The 10,582-nt window shown below is 35.0% G+C and overlaps 1 long non-coding RNA gene across 2 annotated transcripts; it reads left to right on the forward strand.

The window, feature by feature from the left end:
- Nucleotides 1–1,114: 1,114 nt before the first annotated feature.
- On the forward strand, nt 1,115–3,192 carry LOC110428531 (uncharacterized). 2 transcript variants are annotated; one of them, XR_002446472.1, is made up of 4 exons: nt 1,115–1,225; nt 1,304–1,388; nt 1,462–1,526; nt 3,009–3,192. It is a non-coding gene; the product is annotated as an uncharacterized LOC110428531 (long non-coding RNA). The 2 variants fall into 2 exon arrangements; XR_002446473.1 differs by having other exon boundaries at nt 1,154–1,225; nt 1,300–1,388.
- Nucleotides 3,193–10,582: the final 7,390 nt, after the last annotated feature.

Raw genomic sequence — 10,582 nt, forward strand, 5'->3', positions numbered from 1 at the left:
TAAAATAATATTAAAATATTAATATTTTAATTATTATTGAGATTAGTGATGGAGAAAAATTATATGACTAATCTAAGTGGGGGAGACGAAGCAAGAAAGAATTTTGAAGAAAAATAATGTTAGTGAGGCCTGTGTGCCTTTATTAAATAGAGCACGAGTGGGTAAGTGTATATTTAAATATTATGGTGACACCTTAATAGCGTGCAAACCTTATATTATATTTGTCCACGTGTAAAGGAAGGAAACTAGAAAGAAATTGGAATTTAAGAAGTGTTGGAAGGAGTAAATTATAAAGCATGAAAGTTTGAAGGGTCACATGATGAATAAAGAAAAGTTTGAGGACTTATGTGTAATTTTCAATATTTGAAGGTAAATGGGAAATTTTTAACAAAGGAAAGTTAGATTAGGTGGAATATAAATTGGACATGTGAAATTTACCATTACATGCAAATTATTATATGCAAAAAAGGAGAAGTTAGTGAGAAACATGTGGAACCCCCAGCATGTGAAGTAAAATAAATGAATAAGATTAAAATTTATTGCATGTAATGTGATTGGTGCATTGGGTGGTCAAATGAAGAAAGGAGAAAGTGGGTTACATGTGATTTGAATGGTGTAACAAATGGCTAATTAAAATATAAAGAAAGTTGTGCATGAAGTGTAATTGTTAGAAATAGGTGGCAAAGGAAATAAAAAAAAATAAGAAAATGAGGTGGCGGATGGAGGATAATTATGATAGATTTTAGACCAATGAGCAAAAAGATAATTTGTGCATGAAATGTGAGTGGGGAGTGAGTTGGTCCAAAGAGAATAAGGGACAAATAAAGGAATGAAGAGAAAAAGAATAGAATGAAGAAAATCAAGCAAATAAAAATGAAAAAGGTAAAGAAAATGAATGTGACAAGTGGAAAAGTTACTAAGGCTTTTTGCCTTGTACTTTTACCACATAAAAGAAAAGAAAACATGCCAAAAAGGCATGGAGCTTTGGGCAATCGGCACATGAAAGGAAGTAAAGAGAAAAAAGAAGGAAAATAAGGTAAAAGCAGGTGACCTTGGGCAATCCACCCATGTGAGAACAAAATGGGGAAACCAAAGGCATATTCAAGGCTTTTGCCTTGAGGAGTCCGCCATAACAAAGAAAGAAAAAAAGGGAGAAAGAAAGAAAGGAAGAAAGGAGGAAGAAGAAAAAAGAAAGGAAAGATCGGTTTGGGGAACCCAAAGCAAGGTAAGGAGATTTCCATTTTTCTTGAAATGCAGGCTTAGTAAATCAATTGTAATGTGTGATATTGTTTATGGTAGCAAGGATCTACAAGGATTCAAGGGACCCAAGGCATGCATGTAGGTAGATCTTGGAATGCATGGTGATTTTAGAGCTAAATAAGTAATGGGTAAGTGTTTGTCATGAAATTTTAAGTAGAAAGGAAAAATGAGATGTATATTGATTGACTATGTTTGTGGCAGCAAAGGTGACCATAGATATGAGGGAGTTGTGAATTATATTTGAAAAGTCAAGCTTAAACCGAGAGGTAAGCATGCAAAGTGACTATATTGCATTGTATAAATTTTGGTTGGTTAAAGTGTATAGATTATGTGATAAATGCTTGTGAGCGGTGTTGATAAAGCTAAGAGATTTAGTTAAGGATTATTGATTGATATATGCCATTCGTGAGTATAATTAAATGAATTGGGTTGAATGGTTGCTAAGGAGAAAATAGGTAAGAAAAGTTGCCACGGTTACGTGCTGGGCGAGATAATGAAAGATCGGCAAGTAGAAATTAGCTAGATACACACTCGAACCAATAGCAACGTAGTGTCCCGCTATTGTGAGATGAACAAGGGGTGTTTATTTTAAAATCTCCTTAAATATATATATATATATGTGTAGATTTATTTTAAATGCAAATTTGTGGAAAGCATGAGTTGGTAGAATTGCTAGGAAATTGTGGACGTTATGACTTTGGAAATGGCATTGAATATATATATAAGATATATATATACGTAAAGGTTTTTGAAATTGGGAAACAATGTTTTTAATATGATTTATGTCAAGTATGTGCCTTATAGTTTTTGTGATGTGCATTCATGATTGAAACACATATCCACCATGCCAAATGATCTTTCAACCTCATGCAAAGAGTTTATATTTGAAAGTCTTATAAAGGATCTTATCATGTTACTACATGAATATTTTGGAAATGATTTTGAAATGAACTTTTGAGATCCCAACTATATTTTTAAATGGTTTTATCAAACCGGGAGATTCAAGAGTAGGTCGATTGTCACTTCGGTTAAGTGTGACCCTTGTGCAATTGTGAGCTCTAGCTAGAGAATCTTTGGGTCGCCGATGGGCTGTTATACATGGCTGGGGCCATGGTCTGTGATTATATGTGGCTAAGCCATAAGTTGTGATACTCGGTTGCGGCTACCTAATTTTTTCGATGTCGGCCAACATTGTTGAGAATGCCATGGCATGTGGGGATCCGGAGGAATGGAGCTTCCAAATGTTATTACATGGAAGCGGGTCCACATGTTCTTTATTTTATTCCTACTCGAGAGTGATATCTCTTTAGGTTTTTACGCACGTAGTTTTTCACATGGTGAGAAATAACAGTTTTCCCGTAGCTCCCTTATTTATACGATGACATTGGATTTTAATTCCTAATGAACGAGGTGATTTATGAATTTGCATATAAACTTTATTAATGAGGGATTTTATGGGAGCTCGCATGGTGATTTTATATTGCTTTAAACCAGTTGCAAAATCATTTTAATGGCAGAAATCTTTACATGAATTCGTTGATAATTGATTTAAACAACTATCTTGCATTGGCTTACTAGTTTTACATATAAGGCATAAACCTCCCTTTTTGAGTTAATTTATTTACATATATTGTCATATTTTTAATATTCAAATATTTGACCTTTATCTTGTTTCCCATCTACGCCCTACTCACGGGATTGATGATCACTGAGTTTGTGAGATTCACCCATTTATTTTCTTTTTGTAGATAAGTAATTAGCTCAGGTGCCTTGCTCAGCACATCGAGACTTACTGCAATATAGGTAATGGCATCACTTAGCCTTCCACTCCGAGTTGCTCTACTACCTAGAGGTCGTGTTGTGTCAAGTAGATAAACTCATAATGACTAACAGATTGTGGAAATCTAATTGCTTAAACTTGAGGTTGTGTTATGATTACTACTTATTATACTGAACATGTTGTGGGGATCTTAAACATGATTTTTGGCAACTAAATGTCATGATTCAAATTTTGTGCTCGTTTGGTTTAAGCAAACTATGGCATTAAAAATTGTGAGTTGAGTTTAAATTGTCTGAAAACTTAATTAAGGCATGTCCGGGATTTGGTGGGTTTACTTGCAAGTCTCAGACGCCAGTAACAATAGAAGGGAAAAGTCATTACAAATACGTGCACTTGCGTGATAAATCAACAACAGCTAGTAAGACCTTGAATGAGGCACAAAAAGTTTACACAACAACAGAAAAAGAGCATTTGGCTGAAGGTTTTGCTTTTGACAAATTTCACTCCTATCTAGTTGGGACAAGGGTGATAGTTTACACTGATCGTTCAGCAATCAAGTATCTAATTGCCGATAAGAATGCTAAGCTAAGATTGATAAGATGGATTCTTCTGGTACAAGAGTTCATTTGAAGGTTCATGACAAGAAAGGAACAGAGAATCAAGTGTTAGACCACCTATCAAGATTGAAGAATGAAACTTGAAGTGGAGACTCAACCTTAATCAAGGAGAGCTTTACAGATGAACAACTTTTCAAGTTGGTAAGAAAACATTTCCTTGGTATGTTGATTTTGTGGATTATCTAGTAAGCAATATTCTTCCTCTTGATTTAAATTTTCATCAAAAGAGATTTTTGCATGATGTTAAATATTATGTTTAGGATGACCTTTTATTGTTTAAGCAATACAAAAACCAGATTTTTAAAAGGGGTGTCTTAAACGAAGAAATCCTAAACATACTTCAGCATTACCATTCTTCAGATTATAAGGGACACTTTAGAGGAGGTAGAACTACTACTAAAAATCTCCAATCAGGTTTGTATTGGCCTACATTGTTTAAAGATGCTCACTACTTTGTTTTACAATGTGGCAAATGCTAGAGAGTAGGTAACATATTAAGGAGACATGAGATGCCTCTCAGCATCATCCTTGAAGTAGAGATATTCGATGTATGGGGTATTGACTTCAAGGGTCCATTCATACCTTCATATAATAATAAATACAGCTTGCTTGTTATTGATTATGTGTCGAAGTGGGTTGAAGCGGTAGCTTTTCCTACCAATGACTTCAAGGTGGTGATGAATTTCATGAAGAAAATATCTTCACTCGATTTGGCGCTACAAGTGCAATCATAAGTGACAAAGGTAGTCACTTTTACAATGGATATTTTGATGCACTTCTTGCAAAATATGGAGTTAAACTAAGGTTGCAACTAGACCCGCAAATTTGAACACTACATGTTAACACAACATGTGAAGACACGTGGTTAAATAAGTTTAGATTTAGCCTTAACGTGTTTCATGTCTAATCATGTCTGAGACTTTTAAGACATGAAATTTTTGTGTCTTAAACATGACAAACACGAGTAACATATTCAAACACATTTAATTAATCGTGTTATCGTGTTTAAACGTGTATATATGAAACCTTTATCTACTTGTTAAAAATTAATAGTCAAATACTTTTTAACCTTACATAAATAATTTTGAACAATTATTTTAAAAAGTTTTTTGAATTTTTAAGGATAATAATGTAATTATCCCAAACCTAATTTTGGACTTGTTTGTTTTCATTTTGAATCTTTTGTGCCTTACATACCAGATAACTAGACCCTTTCAACCTTTTTTCTCTAACTCTTTTTTAGTTCTTCTTCTTCTTTCCCCTTCAACCTTTCATTTCCTAAACCTCATGGAAATTAAATCTCTGATTAAGTCTCTATTTTGAAGGTTCTCAAGTGTGAAAAACCTCATGGAAATTAAATGTGCAAGATGGTTAAATGCAGAATTTGCTGAATATGTTTCAATATGTTTATCATAACTCTCTCTACAGAACTCCAAATGAGGTGATTCTTAGACCACTAGAAATCTAATAGGAAGGTCTAATTTTGACATTTGTCACTTTACCCATTTCAGACTAGAATGTGGTCAAAATCTTTGTCAAAATGAGAGTGCTGCATTAAAAGAGCAAAATAAAACAAAACACTTGAAAGCCACATTGCTAAAAAGAATTTTTGGTAGACTTCAAACTCAAAATTGTTGAGGGCTATGGATATCACTTTAAGGGCCATAGTGTGATAACTTACACTCCTTCACTTAATTAAACTAAGACAATACACATCAAAATCATAGGGCATATCAAATGTCATATATACAACCACTGAGTCACTTAAAGGAAAATGTTTTATTAATATGAAAATGAGTACAAAAGGACCAAGTCATGCTATTGTCAGGCCATAGAGGCAGCCTTAGATGATTTACTACAATCATGCTTTTACTAGTGAGGTAGCCTAACAATCCATCTACTATTCACCACATATAAAGAGTTTACAATATTTTACAAGTATTTCACCAATAGCCATTACAATGCTTGAGATAGAGTCATCTTTTTAGTAAAGGGTTTTCCTCTTAAAAACTTAACAATAATTTATACAAATGTCACTAAGTGCCATTACAATGTTTAAAAGGGGGATATCTCCCTTAGAAGTATAAAAGACTTAAACACTTAGGAACATCTACACTGTCACGGCCCTATACAAGGTTGGCTCATGACATTCTCCCCCACTTAATTTGTCAACGTCCCCATTGATTGGTTGGCTTGGAATTCTTCATTTCTTTTGCTTAAAGGCAGGGAGATGGACTTCGTTCTCCCAAGTGATTTCATCTTGCCCCAAACCTTACCATTTCACTAGATACTCCTGTGTTAGTTGTAAGTTGATTATTGTCATCCTTTTGGCCAAAATCTCCTATACTCAGCATTGTGATGGTGGCTCTCATGGCTTGACTCTTGCTTGTGTCTATTGGATTTGCATGTAATGGCTTCAGGTTGCTAATGAGAAACATGAGGTGTACCTTAATTTACTTGGGTGGATCAATCTTGCAAGAAGTTTTCCTTTCCTTGGCCATGATCGATACTAGACCTTTATACTTTCGTAATAGTCTTTGATCTCTTTTCCTTAGGAATCAGAGTTGTTTGAGTACCAACTTCACTAGCACCAAGTCTCCCACCTTAAAATGTTGCTCCTGTCAATCTTTATTTGCCTACTTCTTCATGCGGCTGGAAGCTTTTTCTAAAAAGACTTTCATGATGTTAGTGTTTTATCTCCACTCTTTAGCAAAGTTGAATGCTTGTGAACTCTTCCTGCTATATGATTCCACTGAGGTATGAAGAAGTCTAAGTTGTTGTCTAGTGATGACTTTGAAAAAGCTTTAATTATTGGATGAGCTTTTCTATGAGTGAAAACATAGTTGAGCCACATGTAGTAGGCTGGGCCCATTCTTTTAGTTCGCTTGTACAAAGTGTCACAGATATTCGTAAAACAACCCATTTAAACGTTTCATCTGGCCATTGATTTTTCGGTGATAAATGGAAGATATATTAAGTTTTAACCCCAATAGCTTGAAAAGCTCCTTCTAGAAGAAACCGGTAAGCCTTGGATCTCTATTATTGATAATGCTCTTAGGAACACCCCAATACTTTAGCACAAGTTTTAAAACTGTACAAGCTATTTCTTTTATGGAACCAAACTTCTGCATCAAGATAAACGTCGCATACTTTGAGATATGGTCTACCACTACCAAGATCGCGGTTGTATCTCTTACTTTGGGAAGTTCTACTATGAAGTCTATACAAATACTTTCCCTTGATTTGGTTGGTACTGGAAAGGGTTCTAGCATTCCTGTCGGTCTTTGTCCTATTTGCAAATGAGACACGTCTTGGTATAATCCATCACGTCTTACCATATATAAGGCTAATAGTAACCTATTTCAATAGTGCAATAGTTCTCTACTAGCCTAGATGTCCTACCCAAAAGGTGTTGTGACATTCTTGCATCAACTTTTGCTTCAACTCTTCCACTCTTGGAACAAATATGCGTGGTCCTTTCATTAGTAGGAGTCCATTTTCCACCCAAAAGTATTTCAACTTTTCACTCTCCACCATCTTCATAATGGCGATTGCTTGGGAATCTCGATGCAAGTTTTCTTCAAAAGATTACAGCTATCTGTGGTCATTTTGCTGGCTGTCATTCGCATGATCACTTTGAAAGCTACAAATTCTGCCTTCCTACTGAGGGCATCTACCACACAATTCACCCTTATGGCTTTGTGCTTGAAGGAAAAATTAAACTTAGCCAAGAACTCCTGCCATTTCATTTGCTTGGTTGTACATTTTGGCTTGATGTGGAAGTTACTTATGATGGTGTTGTTTGTCTTAACTATAAATTGTGATCCTAACAAATAGTGTCGCTAGGCCAATAAATAGTGAATCACTGCATTAGGGAGTGCAAGGTTTGATGCATCCATCTATACCTCAAAGGGTTGTTTAATATTGAGGAATGCTAAGACAGGATCCATCATCATCATGTCATTCAAGCCTTTGACAGCTCCTTGGCACTACGACGTCCAACTCCACTTCTATCTTTTTTATAGTAATTTTGTTAGTACTACCATCCTCTCTGAATATCCTTCCAGAAATCTTCAATAATAATTGGCTAGCCCCAAGATTGAATGAAGCTTAGTTATTTTCTTAGGGGTGGCCTATTCGTTGATAGCCTTCGCCTGTTGCATATCCATCCAGATGTGCCTTTGTTCAACTATATGGCCAAGAAATTGAATTCAAGTTTGTGTGAACACACATTTCTCCCTGTTCACATACAATTGGTTTTCATATAAACTTTGAAAGACTTGCAACAAGTGCTTTGGATGTTCCTTTAACGTTGAGCTATACACCATAATATCGTCCAAGTAGATTACCATGAACTTCTCTAGATAATCATGAAAAACCCGATTAATCAATGTATAAAAGGTAGTAGCATTGGTTAGTCCAAAAGGCATAACAAGAAATTCAAATGCACCATACTGTAAGTGGTTTTCGATTCATCTCCCTTAGCCACTCTTGCTTAATAGTAGCCCGGTCTCAATCTAATTTGGAGAAGTACTTTGCATAACTTAGCTAGTCAAAGAGATCTACTATAAGGGGAATTAGATATTTATTCTTGATTGTGACTTTGTTCAGCATGTAGTAATCCATACACAATGGTAAACTTCCATTTTGCCTTTTTCAGAAAGAGTATCGGTGCCCCAAATGGTGCCTTAGATGGTCAGACAAATCTTCCTTGAATTAGCTCATCTAATTGCTTTTTTACGTCTACTAACTTTGGGAGAGCCATCCTGTATGGCCTTTTTGTAAGTGGCTTGATGCTTGGGAGTAATTTTATCGAACGATTGATAGCTTGACAACGTGGTAGGACTTTAGGTAGCTATTTGGGCATCATGTCTTGAAATTCTTCCAAAGCCAGCTTCACTTCCTCGGGTGTTGGATTTGTACTATCTCCAACTTTATAGATGGGCATGGCCTAATAAGTTTGTTATATAGAGTTATTTTTAACACATTTTAAGGATTTTAATGACTAAATCCTTGAGTTTAGGATTGGATTTAATCTTTTAAGCTATTTTTCTAGTGTAAGTTAGCTTTTATATTGAATAGTTAAATTAGTTGGTGTTAGTTTAATTTCACTTTATTTCATCTCAATTTACATTAGGAAAAGTTATTGCAGATTTTTCTCATGGTCTTGTGTAGAATATGATAAGCAAGGAGAAAGAAAGATATGATAACATAAGTGAGAAGAAAATGTCACTCATACATGTTGTAGTAATCTGAAGATAACATGAGCTATAGAAATCCAATTGAGGTGATTTTTATTTCATTGGAAAGATAAAAGAATGGGCTACAACTTTTATGTCTACCACTTTACATAGTACAGAGTAAATCGAGGTGAAAGTCACATTCAAATGTAGTGGATAGATGTAGCTCTACAGAGAAGCAACATGGCTTGAACGTCTAGATGCAACAAGTGATAACGCCGTGGCACTGCAAGTGATACCACCACAACTTTAGAAAACAATGGCCATGGCACTAAGCAACTCAAAAGCATCATACAATGACTTGAAAGCATTGCACCGTAGCACTATCAAGGACAATCACGGTGCCGTAACCCTAAAAAAACATGGCTGTGTTGCCACCTCGATTTCCAATATTGAACTTTCAATGAAAAGTTGGAAAGTGGGGCACCTTGCATGTATTTAAAAGCCTTTTTAAAGATCAATGAGAGGGGAAAACAACAGTAGCTTTCTAGAGAACTGGAGTTTCGAATCGAGCAAGAATTCAAAAGTGATTGAAAGAGATTCAAGACCAATCACGCTTTAACATTACTTTAATTCTCTTCTTTTTTGTTAATCTTAATTCTTGTTTTGAATTCATGGCTGAAATTCTTTAGATAGTGTTTTATTTTGATATTATGAACTAATTTGCTTTTCTAGAATTATGGTGGATTTCAACATGTAATCTGACTACTTGTTTTCTATTATTTATCATGATAGGGCTTCATTTTACTTAATTAAGTGTATTCAATATGCTTTTAATTGCTTGATCAAAAATTAAATGAGTTGTAAACCTAATTAAAACTAGACAGGGATACTTTACGTTGGACAAAGATTTAATTAGTGTACGTTCACTTCACCTAGGTGATCTGATTTGCAATTTTGGTAGACATATGTTAATTGCCATAAATAGCCACATTAGGAAACTTGCTTAATGAAATTAATTTAATTGATTGCCATAGACTGTTTGTATATGCCCTTGAGCTAATTAGATTGGTCAAGGAATATATATTGTCATTTAATACATATTTAAGCGTATAATTTTATCTGATAGAGTATTTCCTTTCATGTTAGTGCAATAATAAGGAGTTATTAAGTACTAATTAGACGAAGCCCATGGAACATAAAAGCCTTGCAAGAGAATTATAAAGTTGTTATAATTATGAGATCACTATGCATCAAACCCATGTTCTTAAAATTGTTCCTGGTCATTGTATTGTCAAGACAGGGCATTGACAATGCTCAAAGACTGGTACATGTTAAGCCTCCTTACTTGGGAAGTAAGCAATCGATCTCATAGATTAAAGTATATAGGATACTTAAGGATAACATGTAGGTGCTTGTTCAAGAACAAGTTCACTGAACATGACCCGCTATGAGAACTCCATTTAGTATTTGCCTCAAGTGTCTATGGAAAATATTCTCATGTGATAGTCGTGCAACTAGTCCTTAGACTTAGGACACTAGGTCATCTTGTATGGGGAATGACATACTTTCATTTCAGCCCTATGGGTTTGGAAGCAACCAAATGCCTAAACAGGGTATTTTTTGGTATGCCATGAAGCATGCGAATGTGAATGAGTGGTCAAGAGAGGATTCATCACCACAAGTGATATAAAGTCTTGATTAACTTGTATAAAGTCTTTGGCCAAAGCATGATGAATTTGAGG

Source organism: Theobroma umbraticum, unplaced genomic scaffold (genome assembly GCF_002168275.2).
Source record: "Theobroma umbraticum cultivar Fairchild unplaced genomic scaffold, ASM216827v3 scaffold_459.0, whole genome shotgun sequence".
Lineage (NCBI taxonomy): Eukaryota > Viridiplantae > Streptophyta > Magnoliopsida > Malvales > Malvaceae > Theobroma > Theobroma umbraticum.